This window comes from Bos javanicus, chromosome 21, assembly GCF_032452875.1.
Source record: "Bos javanicus breed banteng chromosome 21, ARS-OSU_banteng_1.0, whole genome shotgun sequence".
NCBI classification, from domain to species: Eukaryota; Metazoa; Chordata; class Mammalia; order Artiodactyla; family Bovidae; genus Bos; species Bos javanicus.
The window spans coordinates 1801652-1822421 of record NC_083888.1 but is presented as its reverse complement, the minus strand read 5'-3'; the positions used below and the strand labels follow the sequence as shown (position 1 = coordinate 1822421).

Sequence of the window (20770 nt, the reverse complement as noted above, 5' to 3'; positions counted from 1 at the left end):
TAGACTCCAAAACTGAGACCAAAAATATTCTATTATTTTAAGTAAGCTGATTTGCAGTATTTTCTATAGTAAACCTAGGAAATGAATACAGTACTCAATCCAAAAGAAGGCAGAAAAGGGGAAAAAAAAAAAAAAAACAACACCGATAAGACAAATGCAAATCAAATAAGATGACAGACTTATTATTAGCCATAAAAATAATCATATTAAATGTAAAGCATATAAAAACTGCAATGAAAAGGTAGAGAATATCAGACTGGATATTTTAAAAAGACTCAAATAAATATATTACCAGGGATAATAAAGTTTTACTTCATAATCATAAATCAATTTAATAAGATATAACAGGCCTTCAAAATACTTGAAATAAAAGTTGATAGAAATGCAAGTAAAAATAGATAAATCCACAATTAAAGTGAGATATTTTAATACATATCTTTCTATTATTGATAGAATAAATGGACAGAAAGCAAGGTTATAGAAGACTTTACCACTATTTTTAATCACCTTGACTTACCTGACATTTCTAGAACACTCTGCACAATAGCAGCAGAATGCACATAATTTTCAAGTGAATAGAATGTTGACCAAGGTAGATCATATTCTGGGTCATAAAATAAGTATCAATAGCAAAATGGTGAACCAGGAAGCTCAGAACTGTTGTTCTCCCGTAGAGACATAAGAGAAGAATCAGAAGACTGGCTAAAATAAGCTTGAAGGAACCCTGGAAGGCATACAAAAGTCTGTAGCAACCAAGCAAGTGCTCAGGCAAGGAAACAAAACACATTCAAAATGGTATTATAGAAAGCTTTACTGGTGTTTTACTCCAAAGCGCCCCACCAACTCCTGGTTTGGTGTGTTCTTGCTTTGGATGAGGTGAAAACTCAGTTCTTAATTCCCTCCTTTAAACTAGAGGGAGCAGAACAGCCCTTATTTGCAACTTTTTAACCTGCCTGGGGGCTACTTGACGGACTCGTCTTTGTCTCACCCAACAGATCTCAGATGGGGAAAAGTGGCAGACACTGATGGTGAAATTTGCAATGATACTACAGATGTGCAACCTCCAGAGCAAGAGATTATGTATGGAGACATATAACAGACCATTTAAAATCACAGAGAGAAGCTGAAGTGAGACTCTTGAGAAAATAAGACAAGAGAATTGAGAAAGTGTGTAGGCAAGATGCATACTTTAAGAAGATCTTAAGCTTTTATCTCAGCTGATTCCTAGATTCAGAGAATGCCCAGCTAGTCAGTGGCAGACTGCTTTGGCAACAAAACAGTCTACAAAGACTGGGAAAGCTGTATGTTTTTACAAATGCAAATTTTCAACCAGGAGAACTTACATGGCATACAAAGAAGCATGACCAGTTCAGTAAAAGAAAATAAATTAGCAGAAGCCACCTCTGAAGAAGCACAGACATTGGACTTACTAGGAAAAGACTTTAAAGAAATTGTTTTAAATATGCTCAAGTAGCTAAAGGAAAACACCAAAATTTTTTTTTTAAATAGGAAATTATATATGAACAAAATGAGAATACCAATAGAGAGACAGAATTATAAAGAGGGATCAAAAAGAAATTCTGGATCTGAAAAATACAATATCTGAATTGAAAAATTTATCAGATGAACTCAACAGCAGATTTAATAAGGCGAAAGAAGAAATTGGCAAACTTGATGGCAGGGCAATTGAAATGAGTCAAATCTGTCAGACAAAGAAAAAAGATTAAAGTGAATAGAGTCTAAACCACTTGTGAGCCATCATCAAACAAACCAATATAGACATTACAGGAATCCCATATGAAAAAGAGAGGAAAATTTGAAGAAATAATGGCTGAAACCTACCCAAATTTATTGAAAGACATAACTCTATAAATCTAATAATCCCAAAAATCTCTGTAGGATAAATTCAAAAAGACTTATGCCAAGACACATTATAATATGTCAAAAGACAAAGAATTTTGAAAGTAGCAAGAGAGAAGTAAGTCATCATGTACAGGGATCTTCAATATAATTATCAGTTTAATTATTTCAGCAGTAATTTCGGTGGCCAGAAAGCAATGGATTGATATATTTAAAAAACTGAAGGGGAAAACAAAAAATGAAAGCCTGTCAACCAAGATTTCTATACCCAGCAAAACTGTGCTTCCAAAAAAAGGAAAAATTAAGACATTTGCAAATAAAAGCTGAAAGAATTCATTATCATAATACTTGCTCTTTAAGAAAGGCTAAAGGCAGTCCATCAGGTTGAAATGAAAGGATGCAAATAATTCAAAGCCATATAAAAATCTGAAGATCTCTGGTAAGAGTAGATACATGGACAAATATAAAAATGTCTACTCAGAATATCTAAAGAACTCTTAACAATTCCACAATAAGGATAACTCAGTTATATAATGAATAAAGTACTTAAATAGGCATTTTTCCAAACAGTGTATGCAAATGGCCACCAAATGCATGAATAAAAGTTCACCATCATTATTCATTATGGAAATACGAATCAAAACCTTGACATAACACCTCACACCTACAAGATGGCTATAATTAAAAAAAAAAAAAAAGAAAATTAACAAATGTTGGTGAGAATGTGGAGAAATTACAACCCTCACCATTGCAAGTGGGAATATAAAATGATGCATCCACTGAGGAGAACAGTTTGGCAGTTCCAAAAGAAACTAGATATAAATTTACCATCAATTCCTCTAATAAGAATGCCCGAACTAATTGAAGTTTTAAGTAAAAACTTGTACACCAATGTTCATAGCAGCACTATTCACAATATTTAAAATGTGGGGAAAACCCAAAATGTTTATCAATTAATGAATGGTTAAACAAAGTATGGTATATCCATACAATGTAATATTATTCCATTATAAAAAGGAATGAAGTATGGATACATACTACAACATGGAAGAACCTCAAAAACATTATGCTACATGAAAGAAGTTATATGCAAAAGGCCACGTTTTATATCATTCATATGAGTTGGCAAATCTATGGAGACAAATTACTGGTTGTCAGGGGCTGTGAGGAAGAGGAATGAAGATTAATTACTTAATGGGGTTATGGGGTTTCCTTTTAGAGTAATAAAAATATTTGGTGACTAGATAAAGGTGACAGTTGCAAAAAGTTGTGAAGGTACTAAATGCCACAGGATTGTGAATTGCATGTTTTAAAATTGTTTGTGTGGGGAATTCCCTGATGGTCTAGTGGTTAAGACTCTACACTCATTGCCGAAGGCTTGAGTTCAGTCTCTGGTCAGGGAACTAAGATCCCACAAGCTATGCATTGCTCCCTCACCCACCGCCCCTGCCCCACAGCCAAAATGAGATTCATTTTATGTGACTCTTAACCACAGTAATAAAAATTAATACTGAAGGCATACAGAGCATGTTTCCAAGCCACAATGGAATTAAATTTAAAAATTGGTAACAGAAAAAATCTATGGAAAATCATGGATATTTGAAATTGGTTACCAAACACCCACATACACAAAAATCAAAAACAAAATTAAGATAAATTTGAATTAAATGAAAATGAACATATAAATACATAAAAACTTTTGAAAGTCAAGTAATTATTAGGGCAAAATTTATAGCACTAAGCATCTATATTAGAAAAGGAAGGTCTCAAATGGATGACATTAGCTTCCCACCTCAACAAACTGTAAAAAGAACAAATTAAGAGCAAAATAAGCAGAAGAAAGGAAATAAAAAAAGAACAGAGCAGAAATAAATGAAATATAAAACAAAATAATAAAGTAAAATCAATATAACTAAAAGCTAGTTCTTTGAGAAAAATCAGTAAAGTTGACAAACTTCAAGTCAGATTGGTCAGGACAAAAAAAGGGAGAAGACACAAAATAACTATTTTAAAGACTAAAAGTGTTGATCTCACTTCAGATTCTATTGATGCTGAAAGGAGAGCAAATGAATATTGTGAACATTTTGTCAGTGAGTTTGACAACTTAGATGAAATGCTCAAACTCATTCAAGAAGAAATAGATAAACTTGAAGAGCCCTATGTCTATTAAAGTAACTGAATATGTAGCTGGAAAATTATCCACAAAGGAAACTTCAGACACAGATAACTTCCTTGCTGAATTCTACTCAACATTTAAGGAAGAAGTAATACCAATTCTACACAAAATCTTCCAGAAAATTGAAAACGGTAGAATACTTTCCAAATTATCCTGAGTTCAGTGTTATCTTGATAGAAAATGCAGACAGATATTTTTTAAAAGAGGAAATTATAGACCTATAATCCTCATGAACATAGATAGAAAAATTCTTAGCAAAATTATAGCAAATCATACCCTAACAAAATATTAAAAAGGTAATATTACAAGACCAAGTGAAGTTTATCCCAGGAAAGCAAGTTTACTTTACCATTTGAATGTCAATCAATGCTATTTACCACATTAATAAACTAAAAAGGAACCCACATATTCATTTCAATAAATGCAGAAAAAGCATTTCAACAAAAATCCAACTTTCAATCCTCAGTAAGCTAGGAATAGAATGGAACTTCTTCAACCTGGTAAAGGTAACCTATAACAATCCATGGCTAACATCACACTTACAAGTGAAAGGTTGAATTATTTCTAAGATTGAGAATAAGGCAAATATATCCAATCTGTCAACTTTGATTTAACATTTGTACCAGATGTTCTGGCCAGTCAAATAAAGAAATCAAGCCATTTAGATAAGAAAGGAAGAAATATTATATCATTGTTTACAGATGACATGATCATCTCTGTAGGTACTAATTGCTATTAGAACGAATGAGTTTAGCAAGGTTTCAGGATACAAGATCAATATAATAAAAAATTATATTTTATATACCAGCAATGAACAATCACAAATTGAAATAAAAGCTACCTTTTACAATACCATCAAAAATCTGAAATACTTACTGATAAATTTGACAAAAGTTGTGAAAAACATGTATACTAAAAGCTAAAATCACCACTGAATGAAATTTAAGAACAGCTAATACATTAGACATGGGGAGATATGCCTTGTTTATGGGTTGGAAGGTTCAATATTGTTAAAATGTCAGTTCTCCCCAGACCGATGTAGAGATTCAATGAAATCCCAATCAAAATTGCTAGGAGGTTTTTTCTTGTAGATATTAATAAGGTGGTTCTAAAATTCATATAGAAGTGCAATGGACCTAGAATAGTCAAAATAGCTAAAAATAACAAAGTGAGTTAACTAAAACTGGCTTTGAGACAAACTATAAAGCTACAGGGAAAAGCCCCTGGAGAAGGGAATGGCTACCCACTCCAGAGATTTGGCCTGGAGAATTACATGGACTGTATAGTCCATGGGGTCACAAACAGTTGGACATGACTGAGCAACTTTCACATTCACATAAAGCTACAGTAATCAAGGATGTGCTTTTAGCATAAGCATAGCAAATATAGATAATCTAGATACAGACCTAAACTTATGTGGACAGTTGATTTTTAACAAAGATTCAGACTCTTCAATGAAGAAAGGCCTTGAAAAGACCTTGAAAAGATTTCAACAAATTATACTGGAACTATTGAATATCTATATGCCAAAAGAAGAAGGAAGGAGAAATATTTATGACCTGGAGCTAAGCAAAGACTTAAACACAACACCAAAACTCCATTGCATAAAAGAAAAAAATGACAAATTGGAATTCATAAAAACTAAGAACTTCTGCCCTTTGAATACACCAAGAGAATGAAAAGACAAGAAATAAAGTGGAAGAAAATATTTGTGTATCACATACCTAATAAAGGGTTCTATCAAAAGTATATAAAAGCTATTAAATGTCCTCCATAGGAAAACAAACAACCCAATTGAAAAATAGGCAAAAGATGAAAAAACACTTCACTAAAGATGATATATGAATGGCAAATAAGCACATTTAAACCCCTCAACATTATTAATCATTCAGGAAATGTACAATAAAGTCACAGTGAAAAACCACTGCACATCCATCCAAGTACTGAAAATAAAAAAAACTGACCAATAGCAAGTATTGAAAAGGATGTAGAGAAACTAGTTCTCTCATACACTGCTGGTGGAAATGTAAAATGATATAATTTCAGAAAACAGTTTATCAGATTCTTACAAAAAATTTACTCTTATACCTACTACCATATATATAATCCAGCCATTCCCACTCCTAGGTATTTACCCAAGAAAAGTAAAATCAGATGTTTTTACAAAAAATATGAATGTACACAGCAGCTTAACTTGTATAGCTCCAAACTGAAACAACCCAGATACCCATGAACAGATGAATGAATAAACAAATTGTGGTATATCTACACATAAAAGACGGTTGGATGGCATCACCAACTCAATGGACATGGGTTTGGGTGGACTTCGGGAGTTAGTGATGGACAGGGAGGCCTGGCGTGCTGTGGTTCATGGGGTCGCAAAGAGTCGGTCACAACTGAGCGACTGAACTGAGTTATGCCTCAATGTCTTAAAATGTTGAAGTGTTTCTTGGCCTGTGGCACAGCTGCATGCAAGGCTTTCCCAAGGTCTTCAGAACTTTATTACTCAGGGTTTTTTCCCACATGGTGGGTAGGGGTGCTAGCAGCCCAAGATTTACCTCAGGAGAAAAAGGGTTTCTTCCCTGATGGTTTTTTTGAAGAAAAAAATCCCAGCGAAGACACCAGATGCTCTACATTGTGTCATAAGCCTAACCCTACACCAGTCCCTGGAGCAGACCTAACAGCCTACCCACTTCCCCTGGGTAAGACTATGAAAGTGACTTGTCCATTTTTCTCCTGGTACACACCTATATCCAACAGAGTAAGTTTGTTTGGGGATCATGAAGAGGCTCAGAACATAGCATAGGCAGCAGTCTTCCCTTCATAACACTCATTCATTCAGAAGCTGTGGACATGCTGCCACATGGCATCAAGAGTGGATTCTTTCTAGGTATTTGTTCCTGACAAAGGAAATATGCTCTAGTACTGAGTCCTGAAGGTGTACTGCTGCTGCTGCTAAGTCACTTCAGTCGAGTCCGACTCTGTGCGACCCCATAGACGGCAGCCCACCAGGCCCACTGTCCCTGGGATTCTCCAGGCAAGAACACTGGAGTGGGTTGCCATTTCCTTCTCCAATGCATGAAAGGGAAAAGGGAAAGTGAAGTCACTCAGTCGTGTCCGACTCTTAGCGACCCCATGGACTGCAGCCTACCAGGCTCCTCCGTCCATGGGATTTTCCAGGCAAGAGTACTGGAATGAGATAATCTCATGAGCCAAAAGTACCAGAAATTATGCTATAGTCAGTTATAAGGGATTTTGATTAAGCCGCCATTAAAGATTGTCTGCATTCCCATCAGGGAAGCTGTCTGAATACTGACTCCACCTAGCAATTTTATGTTTATGTCCTTAACACAATGAGGTCTGGGTCTTAACTGAGAGTTGTTTTTCCTATAAATAGACAAATAAATAGGTCTGCTCAATCAGAATTCTTGCAGTAGATGCTTAATCTTTTGCTTGCAGGTGAGTGGGATTAACATCCCTCAGTATTTACAGAACTCAGCTTGATCTCCATCTCCTCTGAATTCCGGGATAAGGTCAGCATCTGAAAGTGAGTGAGAACGGTGTCAGTCCCCCTGCCAGGGCCTTCAGTGGCATCTCTCTTGCCAGTGGGAAGTATGAAAGCAGGGAAGAGAACTGGCAGCTCTCCTTGGAAATTATATCCTTTTTCTCAGCTCCCCCTCGTCCAGTGGAACCGGAGGCCCTAACCCTGAAGAGTATATCTTCAGGATGGCTCTGAAGAACATTTGCAAGATAATAGCACATGAACGTCATATGGGCGTGGGCTGTGGGTTAAGAACTGTACATACATTTTAATTCCAGATCTACCCTTCAGATTGGCATGACTTCTATAAAGTTACTTTAACTTTTCAGAGCCTAACATATATCATCCATGAGATCCATTTTATTCAGCAAATAAATTTTTAGAAAATATTCATTAATCTCTTAGTATGGCCACATTGTACTACATGCTGGGGACATACATATTGTATTTGCTCTCAAGGTACCTAAAGTGAAGCTGAGGACAATGTGCCCATTTATAATTACACACTTGAATGTGGCAAGGTGGCCCGTCAAGTGTGTTTACATGAGCCGATAGAAGCATAAGAGGGGCAATCAAATCTGCCTCCCTTAGTGGGTGTCCAGGGGAAAGCAATGTCTGCTCTAGTTGTGAGAGTAGGGAGGAGTTGGAGAAAAGTTACTCTAGGTAAGGGCTTCCCTGGTGACTCAGCTGGTAAAGAATCCACCTGCAATGTGGGAGACCTGGGTTCAATCCCTGGGTTGGGAAGGTCCCCTGGAGAAGGGAAAGGTTACCCACTCCAGTATTCTGGCCTGGAGAATTCCATGGACTGTATAGTCAATGGGGTCACAAAGAGTTGGACACGACTGAGTGACTTTCACTTCACTTCACTTCTACTCTAGGCAAAGGTCCTCACAGATGATCTTGGAAGGGCAGTTGGTTCAAGGGCCTGGAAAGGACAGTGTATGTCAGGAGGTATGATATATGAGAGGTAGGCAGAAGCAGATGAGAGTTCATATATTCTGCAGGATTCAGTTTTACTTGGAAACAATTAAAAATCACAGAACAATTGACGTATTATATATATATACATATATATATATATATATACACACACACACACACTCTATGTATAAAATAGGTAACTAATGAGAACCTACTATATAGCACAAGGAACTATACACAATGCTTTGTGGTGGCCTTTTTAGGAATGAAATCCAGAAAAGAGATATATGTATACATATAGCTGATTCACTTTGCTGTACAGCAAAAAGTAATACAACATTATAAAGCAAAAAAAAAAAAAAAAAGCATAGAGGGTTTCGTTGGTCACACTGGTAAGAACGTGTAAGACTGCAGCAGAAATGTGAGGATGGAATCAAGGATGCAGAGGAAGGAGGGGAAAATACTGAAATTCTAAAAGGTTCCTGTCAGTGGGCATAAGCACCATTTTGTGAGAGTGTCCAAAGACTCCATCAGATCCTGTCAGTTGATCTCCATGGAACTAGACACAAGAGACCAAAGAAAATGCTTATGTAATAATCCCAGAGGGAGATGAGGAACCTGAGGGCCAAGTAGTGTCAGGTCAGTTCAGTTCAGCCACTCAGTCATGTCAGAGTAATGTCACTAGAGTAGAAATATGCTCTGTGAACTGAAGAGCATCCTATAAATGTTAGATGGTATCACAACTGAACAATCCCATTCATTCAGAATAGTTGAGGGAAAGATAAATCTGATTCTATGAAAATGTAAAATGAAAATTAATTCTTTCACCTCTGGTGCATGGCCATCCATTTAAACCTTTTAATTTTTTATAAGAGAAACTATTTTCTTGAATTTACCTTCTGCCTCAGTGAATGGGGAAGCATACAAGTTCACCCTTGATTAGTAGCAAAGAGGAGCTGTTTTTCTTCCCTTCTCCTCCTCCTCCTTCTACTACTACTAATACTTTTGCCAGCAGCATTACATTATTTAGTGCTTGATTCATTTTGGGAAATGATAGTTAAGGAGGATTTTTTGGAGGACACCCAGTCCAGTTGCTCTACTGGTATCTTGTTTACCCTTAGATGACACTGTATCACCAGAGAGTTTTCTGTTCAGTCCTTCACATAAGTGTCTTATTGACTGTGCTCTGGAGTTATATTGTTGCTTTGCCCTAAAAAAAAAAAAAAAATGCGCACGTTGGCAGTGTGTAAGTAAAGCTTTAGGAGGCAACCAGCAATTCAGCATACATGAATGAATTCATCCTAATGATTAATTGGATAAAAGAGAGTAAATACAAGAACAGAACTTGAACTAGACCTTAACCTTGGACATGGTTCTTGGACCTCAAATCTAGACAGTGATGTTAGCACGAGATCTCAGACTGGACCTTGTCATTACATTTGCATCACGGCTCTTACCTTGGCCCTGTTGTGCCCTTGGACCTAGACACTGTGCCTGAATTTGGACATCTGCACTTTGGCTATTCTCTTCCTTTGCCTCCTAGTTCCCCATTCTGACAGCTGTCAGTGCATCAGCATTTTCTCTCACCTTCTCACCACGTCTTTCCCCTTCTTACACCTGTGATTCTCTAGAATTTTCACTACCTTCTTGCCCTCTACTCCACTTCCATTTCAGTTAAGTTCAGCCACTCAGTCATGTCAGAGTCTTTGCAACCCCATGGACTGGAGCATACATGCCAGGCTTCCCTGGACTTCACCAAATCCCAGAGCTTGCTCAAACTCATGTCCATTGCATCAACGATGCCATTCAACCATCTCATCCTCTCGCCCCCTTCTCCCCCCGCCCTCATGTTTCCCAGCATCAGGGCCTTTTCAAATGAGTCAGCTCTTCGCATCTGGTGGCCAAACTATTGGAGCTTCAGCTTCAGCATCAGTCCTTCCAATGAATATCCAGGACTGATCTCCTTTAGGATGAACTGGTTGGATCTCCTTGCTGTCCAAGGGACTCTCAAGAGTCTTCTCCAACACCACAGTTCAAAAGCATCAATACTTTGGTGCTCAGCTTTCTTTATGGTTCAACTCTCACATCTATACATGAGTCCTGGAAAAACCATAGCTTTGACTATACGGACCTTTGTCAGTAAAGTAGTCTTTACTTGTTAAAATGCCGTCTAGGTTTGTAATAGCTTTTCTTCCAAGGAGCACGTGTGTTTTAATATCATGGCTGCAGTCACCATCTGCAGTGATTTTGGAGCCCAAGAAAATAAAGTCTGTCACTGTTGCTTTTGTTCCCCCTCTATGTGCTATGAAGCGATGGGACTGGATGCCATGACCCTCGCTTTTTGAATGCTGAGTTTTAAGCCAGCTTTCTCACTCTCCTCTTTCACTTTCATCAGAAGACTTTTTAGTTCTTCTTCACTTTCTGCAGTAAGGGTGGTGTCATCTGCATATCTGAGGTTATTGATATTTTCCCCAGCAATCTTGATTCCAGCTTGTGAATCATCCAGTATGGCATTTTGCATGATGTATTCTGCATATAACTTAAATAAGCAAGGTGACAATATACAGCCTTGATGTACTCCTTTCTCAATTTGGGACTAGCCCATTATTTCATTTCCATTTCTAACTGTTGCTTCTTGACCTTCATACAGGTTTCTCAGGAGGCAGGTAGGTGGTCTGGTCAATAAAGCAGAAGTAGATGTTTTTCTGAAACTCTTGTTTTTTAGATGATCCAATGGATGAAGAACTGGACATGGAACAACAGACTGGTTCCAAATAGGGAAAGGAGTATATCAAGGCTGTATATTGTCACCCTGCTTATTTAACTTATATGCAGAGTACATTATGAGAAATCCAGGGCTAGATGAAGCACAAGCTGGAATCAAGATTGCTGGGAGAAATATCAATAACCTCAGATATGCAGATGACACCACACTTATGGCAGAAAGCGAAGAAAAACTAAAAAGTCTCTTGACAAAAGTGAAAGAGAGTGAAAAAATTGGCTTCAAACTCAACATTCAGAAAACAAAGATCATGGCATATGGTCCCATCACTTCATGACAAATAGATGGGGAAACAATGGAAACCATGACAGACTTTATTTTGGGGGACTCCAAAATCACTGCAGATGGTGATGGCAGCCATGAAATTAAAAGATGCTTACTCCTTGGAAGAAAAGTTATTATCAACCTAGACAGCACATTAAAAAGCAAAGACATTACTTTGCCAACAAAGGTCCATCTAGTCAAAACTATAATTTTTCCAGTAGTCATGTACAGATGTGAGAGTTGCACTTAAAGAAAGCTGAGCTCTGAAGAACTGATGCTTTTGAATTGTGGTGTGGAGAACACTCTTGAGAATCCCTTGGACTCCAAGGAGATCCAGCCAGTCAATCCTAAAGGAAATCAGTCCTGAATATTCATTGGAAGGACTGATGCTGACACTGAAACTCCAATACTTTAGCCACCTGATATGAAGAGCTGACTCATTGGAAAGGACCCTGATTCTGGGAAAGATTGAAGGCAGGAGGAGAAGGGGATGACAGAGGATGAGATGGTTGGATGGCATGACTGACTCAATGGACATGAATTTGAGTAAACTCTGGGAGTTGGTGATGGACAGGGAGGCCTGGTGTGCTGCAGTCCATGGGGTTGCAGAGAGTCAGACACGACTGAGCGAGTGAACTGAACTGAACTGAAGGTGGTCTGGTATTTCTGTCTCTTTAAAAAATTTCCACAGTTTGCTGTGATCCACACAGTCTAAGGCTTTAGCATAGTAATGAAGCATAAGTAGATGTTTTCCTGGGATTCTTCTGCTTTTCTATTATCCAACGGATGTTGACAATTTGAACTCTGGTTTCTCTGCCTTTTCTAAATCCAGCTTGAACATCTGGAAGTTCATGGTTCACATACTGTTGGAGCCTGGCTTGGAGAATTTTGAGCATTATTTTGCTAGTATGTGAGATGAGTGCAATTGTGTGGCAGTTTGAACATTCTTTGGCATTGCTTTTCTTTGGGACTGGAATGAAAACTGACATATTCCAGTATTGTGGCCACTGCTCATTTTCCAAATATGCTGGCATATTGAGTGCAACACTTTAACAGCATCATCTTTTAGGATTGGAAATACCTCAGCTGGTATTCCATCACCTCCACTAGCTTTGTTCATAGCGATTCTTCCTAGGGCCCACTTGACTTTGTATTCCAGGATGTCTGGTTCTAGGTGAGTGAAACACCACTGTGATTATCTGGGTCATGAAGATCTTTTTTTGTGAAGATCTTAGCTCTTCTGTGTATTTTTGCAACCTCTTTTTTATATTTTCTTCTGTTAGGTCCATACCATTTCTTTCATTTATTGTGCCCATCTTTGCATGAAATTTTCCCTTGGTATCTCTAATTTTATTGAAGAGATCTCTAGTCTTTCCCATTCTATTGTTTTCCTCTATTTCTTTGCATTGATCACTGAGGAAGACATTCTTACCTCTCCTTGCTATTCTTTGGAACTCTGCACTCAGATGGATAGATGTTTCCTTAGCTCCTTTGCCTTTAGCTTCTCTTCTTTTCTCAGCTATTCATAAGGCCTCCTCAGACAACCATTTTGCCTCTTTGCATTTCTTCTTCTTGGGGCTGGTTTTACTCGCCGCCTCCGTTACAGTGTTATGAACCTCCACCCGTAGTTCTTCAGGCACTGTCTATCAGATCTAATCCCTTGAATCTATTTGTCAGTTCCACTGTATAATCATTAGGGATTTGATTTAGGTCATACCTGAATAGTCTAGTGGTTTCTCCTACTTTCTTGAATTTAAATCTGAATTTTGCAATAAGGAGTTCATGATCTGAGCCACAGTCAGTTCCTGGTCTTGTTTTTGCCGACTCTATAGACCTTCTCCATCCTCGACAGCAAAGAATATAATCAATCTGATTTTGGTACTGACCATCTGGTGATGTCCATGTGTAGAGTCATCTCTTGTGTTGTTGGAAGAGGGTGTTTGCTATGACCAGTGTGTTTTCTTGGCAAAACTCTGTTAGCCTTTGCCCTGCTTCATTTTGTATTCTAGGGCCAAACATGCCTGTTACTCCGGGCATCTCTTGACTTCCTACTTTTGCATTCCAGTCCCCTATGATGGAAAGGACATCTGTTTTTGTTGTTTTTGTTAGTTCTAGAAGGTTTTGTAGGTCTTCATAGAGCTGTTTAACTTCAGGTTTTTTGGCATTAGTGGGTGAGGCATAGACTTGGATTACTGTGATGTTGAATGGTTTGCCTTGGAAATGAACAGAGATCATCCTATCATTTTTGAGATTGCATCCAAGTACTGCATTTCAGACTCTTGCTGACTGTGAGGGCTACTCCATCTCTTCTAAGGGATTCTTGCCCACAGTAGTAAATATGATGGTCATCTAAATTAAATTCACCCATTCCAGTCCATTTTAATTCACTGATTCCTAAAATGTCAATGTTCACTCTTGCCATCTCCTGTTTGACCACTTCCAATTTGCCTTGATTCATGGACCTAAAATTCTAGGTTCCTATGCAATATTGTTCTTTACTGCATGGACTTCACCTCAATCACCAGTCCCATTCATGACTGGGTCTTTTTGCTTTGGCTCAGCCTCTTCATTCTTTTGAACTATTTCTCCACACTTCTCCAGTAACATACTGGTCACCTACTGACCTGGGGAGTTCATCTTTCAGTGTCATATCTTTTTGCCTTTTCATATTGTTCATGGGATTCTCAAGGCAAGAATACTGAAGTGGTTTGCCATTCCCTTCTCCAGTGGGCCACGTTTTGTCAGAACTCTCCAGCTTGACCCATCCATCTTGGGTGTTCCTGCACAGCATGGCTCAAAGTTCATGTGATTGTGGTTTTCATTCTGTCTGCCCTCTGATGGTTAAGAATAAGAGGCTTGTGCAAACTGCCCTGATGGGAGGGACTGGCTGTGGGGGAATCTGTGCCTTGCTCTGATGTTGTATTTTGTGCCTTCCAATTTTACATGACTGTCTCTAGTAGCAAGCTAATTCTCCAAGAATGTCTTCCCCCATTTTCTTACTATCATCTCCAAGTTTTCCTTCCACTTCTCATTTCTACTGTTACTTTTCCATGCCACTGTTATAAGCTTTTATCATCCCTTTTCTCATTCTCACTGTGGAAAATTCTCCATAATTTTCTCTCTCTTCCCTAGTCTTCTAATCACTGCTAATTTTCATTATTTTCTCCCTTATGAAATAATGAAAATTTCCTTCCTTTTCTCCCTCTTCTTCCACTTATGACACTGGTTGATTCCCCAAGATTTTACTCTCTTACCTCATCTAACACATTGTGATGCTGCAGAATTTCTTCCCTCTCCTTTTATGTTCTGCTTCTGCTATTTGCCTATTCTCCAAGATTGTCTTTTTCTTTCTCTCCTTTGTTCCTACTCCTTCTAATACTTGGGAGTTATAAATATTTTCATAAATTTTACGTTGCCAATTGAATTTTAAAAATAATCTAACATTTGCTTTCTTACTATAAGAAGAAATTAAAATGAATCCAAGTGGTATTTGTGAAAATGAACTCAGAATCATACATTGTCCTCAGAAAAGTGAAAGCGAAAGTCACTCAGTCATGTCTGATTCTTTGTGACCCCATGGAATACAGTCCATGGAATTCTCCAGGCCAGAATACTGGAGTGGGTAGCCTTTCCCTTCTCCAGGAGATCTTCCCAACCCAGGGATTAAACCCAGGTCTCCCACATTGCAGGTGATTCTTTCTCAGATGAGCCACAAGGGAAGCCCATTGTCCTCAGAAGTTCCTCTTTATTGTGAGTTAGAGAACAATGAGTCAAAATAGTATTTAAACAAACATAATTGTAAATGATTTGAATATCATATGTTTCTCTGAAAAGTATTTCTTATTGCTAACAGAAGAAAAGAAGAAATGTTTGTGCACCAAAAGTAAACAACAAAAATCCACCCAAAACCCTGAACAAAAACAACAAGAACTGAAGCTCAGAATCAGACTTTCTTGCTAAAGAGAGAAAGGTCTCTTTAGCCATTTGGAAAAAACTGATATAGCTATGAGTTTTACATGAGCGAAATAGCTCAGAAATACAATTGTATCAAATGTGAATTTTCTCCTTGTTAGAGTCTGTTAAGAAGAATCTGATAGTATGTTTGAACATCATCTCAATTCTTATATTGTGCTCAACACAAGAGTATTTCTTACTGTCATTTACAGCAGATGGCAGTGTTTGTGAAAAGAAGCACCATTAGAACAGAGAAGTCACATATTAGATAATCTTCTCAAAAGTAGCTTCTTTTTGCTTCTTAAAATAAAAGTGAACATGAATAAAGATGTTCAGATGAATAAACATGGCCAAAAATGCATATCAGATTGTAATAAAAGCTATCAGGGAAAATGAGTCAAGATAAGGGACAGGAAATGCTATGCTTTCAAATTAATGTAGCAGGAGTCAAAGAAGACTTCAGTGAGAAATATAGGCATATATATCCTTGTACTGAGCATCCCTGAACTGTATCCTCAGTGTCAAAACTCAAGAAAATTATGTCCATCAACCAGAAATTATAGAACTGTCTTCAGTCTCAACTATGCCATTGTAGAAAAATGTAATATTAATCAATATTTTATATATAATCATAATGGTATGAGGGAGAAATTTTCAATATCTATATGAAGGGGTACTCTATGACAGATTTTGAAATAATGGAACATTCAAGACCTACATAAGGTGAAAATTCTGCATATTTCCATGTTACCCAATTATATGATGAACCAAAAAGGGAAAACTGTAAAGAGGACGTGCACATAACTTTGCAAAAGCTATATATCATCAAAGAGATGGAAGGATTCAGTATGATTTTTTAATTAAACTATTGTCATTCTAATAAAGCTTCTTCAATACTCAAGAAACATTTTCTCTCTAAAATAAAATGTATTCTCTTTACCTATGATCAGCACTAATCTTGATGTGTTTCCTTCCTTGCACAATTATATAGGAGTGTAATTTTGTTTCAACTAGCATACTAAATTTATCTGAAGCCACAGTACTTTAAATTGTCCCCAAGTTTTTAGAGGAATGGATTTAAGACAGAAAGTACTGTCCTGCTGGATAATTTTGTGCCAGAGAAACTAACCATTAGTTCATCTTGACTTGAAGTAAAAAGGCAATCATAGGCTGGAGAAATTTCCTCAAGCAAATGTGCTGCTATTCTAGAGTTAAATACATAAACAGAGTGTCTAGCTTAAGGAAGGAGATTAAAATTTAAAAATAATGCTTCAGTCAGTTCAGTGCAGTCACTCAGTCATGTCCAACTCTTTGCGACCCCATGGACTGCAGCATGCCAGGCTTCTCTGTTCATCACTAAAAAATAATGCTTAGGTTTGCCAAAACAAAACTCCAGAACGACAAATTTCTCAATCTATGCAATATGATGTGCCACTGAATGTGTCTGTAGGAACTTTGGGAGCTCTGGGAGGTCGGCAGCATAATATTGGAACATCCTGTGTTGTTCCCTGCTTTGAAGGATACCTATCACTGGAGGTAACGTCTGAGTTGTTGGAAGATTGTAAGACAACCATGAGCCTATTATAAATTTGAGTCAGAAAGTCAATGAGTCACAGTAGTGAAGGAAGTTAGATCAGAAAAGCCAAAATGATGTCCAGTTGGATTTTACACGAAACCTCAAAACTTTTTGCTAAATCACAATGGATCATTTTAGCAATATGTGATTGTAACTTTCTGAGTTCAGGAAATTGGCATATTAGAAGGGAGATAAATTTTAAGCTGATAAAGTAGTAAGAGAGATTTCTGGTTCAGGCCAAAAGGAAGAATCCTCATTATTCTCATATTCTCACCCATTCAATTAAAATTCCCTAGACATAACATAATAAACAAGCATAAGAGGTCTCTAACAGCTACTGTGTGGAAGGAAGAAGGTGGATTGCCTAGGAACCTTGAGACTTCAGGAATGTTGTAGTGTGTTTCTTTAATACTTCTTATATATTCCAGGCAGAACACTGCTTCAAGCCTTCAACTTGAACTTCAAATAGTACAGACATACCAAAAAGAAAAAAAAAATCTGTTCCCATTAGGTGAAGGACATAATAACAGACTTATACTCTTTTGCCTGGAGTGGTGAGGGAACTATAAAAACAATTATAAAAACTGAAAAACACTCATAAATAAATCATGTTGGTCCTTTAAAAATATGTTCAAGTGATCCATAGGAAGGCTAGAAAAGAAGCAGAAAATAAATAGAAAACAAATAAAGTGGCACATGTAAGCACTGATGCAACAATAGTTTCCTCAAATGTAAATGGTTTCAAATATCAATTAAAAGAAAAAGGAGCAACATCACCAGAATTGCAAGGAGGGAAAGATAGAGCTTCATCCCTTCAAAGAAGCAACCAATAAGCTTACAGAAACTTGCCTAGGAAAAACTGCCATGTGACCCAGCAATTCCACTGATGGGCATACATCCTGAGGAAACCAGAATTAAAAGAGACACATGTACCCCAATATTCACTGAAGCACTATTTACAATAGCTGGGACATGGAAGCAACCTAGATGTCCTTCAGCAGATGAATGGATAAGGAAGTTGAGGTACATACACACAATGGAATATTATTCAGCTATAAAAAGAATGCATTTGAGTCAGTTCTAATGAGATGGATAAACCTGGAGCCTATTACACAGAGTGAAGTGAGTCAGAGAGAGAAAGAAAAATGCTGTATATTAATGCATATACAAGGAATTTAGAAAGATGATACCGACTATCCTACATGCAGGGCAGCAAAGAAGACACAGATATAAAGAACAAAGTTTTGGACTCAGTGGGAGAAGGCAAAGGTGGGATGATTTGAGAGAATAGCATTGAAACATGTAGAACAGATGACTAGTGCAAGTTTGATGCATGAAACAGGGCACCCAAAGCCAGTGCTCTGGGACAACCCACAAGGATAGGATGGGGAAGGATGTGGGAGGTGGGTTCAGGACTTGGGGGGACACATGTATACCTGTGGCTGATTCATGTTGATATATGGCAAAACCATCATAATATTGTAAAGTAATTATCCTCTAATTAAAATAATTAACTAAAAACTAGAAACCACCATTCTTAACAAGTAAAAAGCTGAACAAACTGAAAAATCAACAGCTATCCTTAGATCCATCAGAGAAGAGAAACCACAAGGCAGACCACTGCCTGAATAAGGAGAGAAAAGGAACAGAAACACATTTGAAACAATAAAGACTAAGAATATCCCCGAATTAATATCACACACAAAACCACAGATCTGGGAATCTTAGAGAACACCAAACAGTAAACAACAACAACACCACTACAGCTAGGCATATCGTTTTCAAAGTACAAAAAAAAAAAAAAAAAAAGATTTAAAAAAAGTCTTGAAGGAAACCAAAGGAAAAAATACCTTACCTAAGAAAAGCAAAGATAAAAATCACACCTACTTTTGCTCAGAAACCCTGTAAGTAAGAAAAGAGTGAAATATTTAGAGCACTAAGGAAAATAATCCCAAGCGAGAATTCTGTACCCTGTGAAATTATCCTCCAAAACTGAAGGAGATATAAACACTTTCTTAAATGCTTGGTGGGTTTCCCAGGTAGCTCAATGGTAAAGAATCCACTTGCCAATGCAAGAGACACAGGTTAGATCCCGGAGTTGGGAAGATCCCCTGGAGAAGGAAATGGGAACCCACTCCAATACCCTTGCCAAGGAAAATCACATGAACAGAGGAACCTGGTGGGCTAAAGTCTCAGTCAGTTCAGTTCAGTTCAGTCGCTCAGTCGTGTCCGACTCTTTGCGACCCCGTGAATTGCAGCACGCCAGGTCTCCCTGTCCATCACCAACTCCTGGAGTTCACTCAAACTCACGTCCATCAAGTCAGTGATGCCATCCAGCCATCTCATCCTCTGTCATCCCCTTTTCCTCCTGCCCCCAATCCCTCCCAGCATCAGAGTCTTTTCCAATGAGTCAACTCTTCGCATGAGGTGGCCAAAGTACTGGAGTTTCAGCTTTAGCATCATTCCTTCCAAAGAACACCCAGGACTGATCTCCTTTAGAATGGACTGGTTGTATCTCCTTGCAGTCCAAGGGACTCTCAGGAGTCTTCTCCAACATCACAGTTCAAAAGCATCAATTCTAAAATCTAGGTGGTCACAAAAATCACATGGACAGAGGAATCTGGCAGGCTGAAGTCCAGGGGGTTGCAAACATCAGACATGACTTAGTGACTAAACAACAACAAATACTTGGTAGAATTCACTGAGTTCTCTACAATTTTGTTTGGAAGATAGAAGCAGAAGTAATACTTCCTAATTTACTCTGTGGGGAAAGCATTATCCTGAGTACCAAAGCCAGACAAAGGCATTGTAAAGAAGGAAACTACAGATGAATGTCTCTCATGAAGATATATGAAAAAATCCTCAACAAAATATTCACAAGTTAAATCCAAAAGTGTATAAAAGAAATTATAGATCGCAATCAAGTTGTATTTATCCCATACATGGCAGGGCTACTATAACATTCAAAGATTAATATATCCATCAAATTAACAGACAAAAGTCTCATGATCATATCAATAGATGCATAAAAGACATTCGACAAAAATTCAGTGCTCATTCAGGATTAAAAAAAAATACTCTCAACGAACTAGGGATAGAGAGTACTTCCTCAACTTTATAAAAATATATATACAAAAAAATCATAGCTAGCATCATACTTGATGAAAAACTCAAAGCTTTCCCATTAAGATCAGGTACAAACAGGATGTGGTCTCTCAGCATTTCTCTTCAACATCATACAGAATGTTCTAAATAATGCAACAAAAAAGAAAAGGAGATGATAGGTATACAGATTGTGAGGGAAGAAATAGAACTGTCTTGTTCACAGGTGACATAATTGTCTTTGTAGAAAATCTGAAGGGACTGAAAAAAAAATTTCCTGGTTTATAGGAAAATTATAGGATACAAGATAAATATACAAAAGTCAGTCTTTTCCAGTTTGAACCATGAACTTCCAGATGTTCAAGGTAGTTTTAGAAAAGGCAGAGGAACCAGAGATCAAATTGCCAACATCTGCTGGATCATCAAAAAAGCAAGAGAGTTCCAGAAAAACATCTATTTCTGCTTTATTGACTATGCCAAAGCCTTTGATTCTATGGATCACAATAAACTGTGGAAAATTCTTCAAGAGATGGGAATACCAGACCACCTGACCTGCCTCTTGAGAAACCTGTATGCAGGTCAGGAAGCAACAGT

At 37.6% G+C, this 20770-nt stretch overlaps 1 long non-coding RNA gene across 2 annotated transcripts in view; it reads right to left on the bottom strand.

The window, feature by feature from the left end:
* Nucleotides 1-20770, bottom strand: part of LOC133234071 (uncharacterized) — a 153241-nt gene that overhangs the window by 40995 nt on the left and 91476 nt on the right. The window contains exon 7 of one of the 2 annotated variants that reach the window (XR_009731996.1): nucleotides 8755-9708. The exons of the other annotated variant lie outside the window; for it this stretch is intronic. This is a non-coding gene — a long non-coding RNA (uncharacterized LOC133234071). Of the gene's footprint in view, nucleotides 1-8754; nucleotides 9709-20770 lie in introns of those variants that run through there. 2 annotated transcript variants of the gene reach the window in all.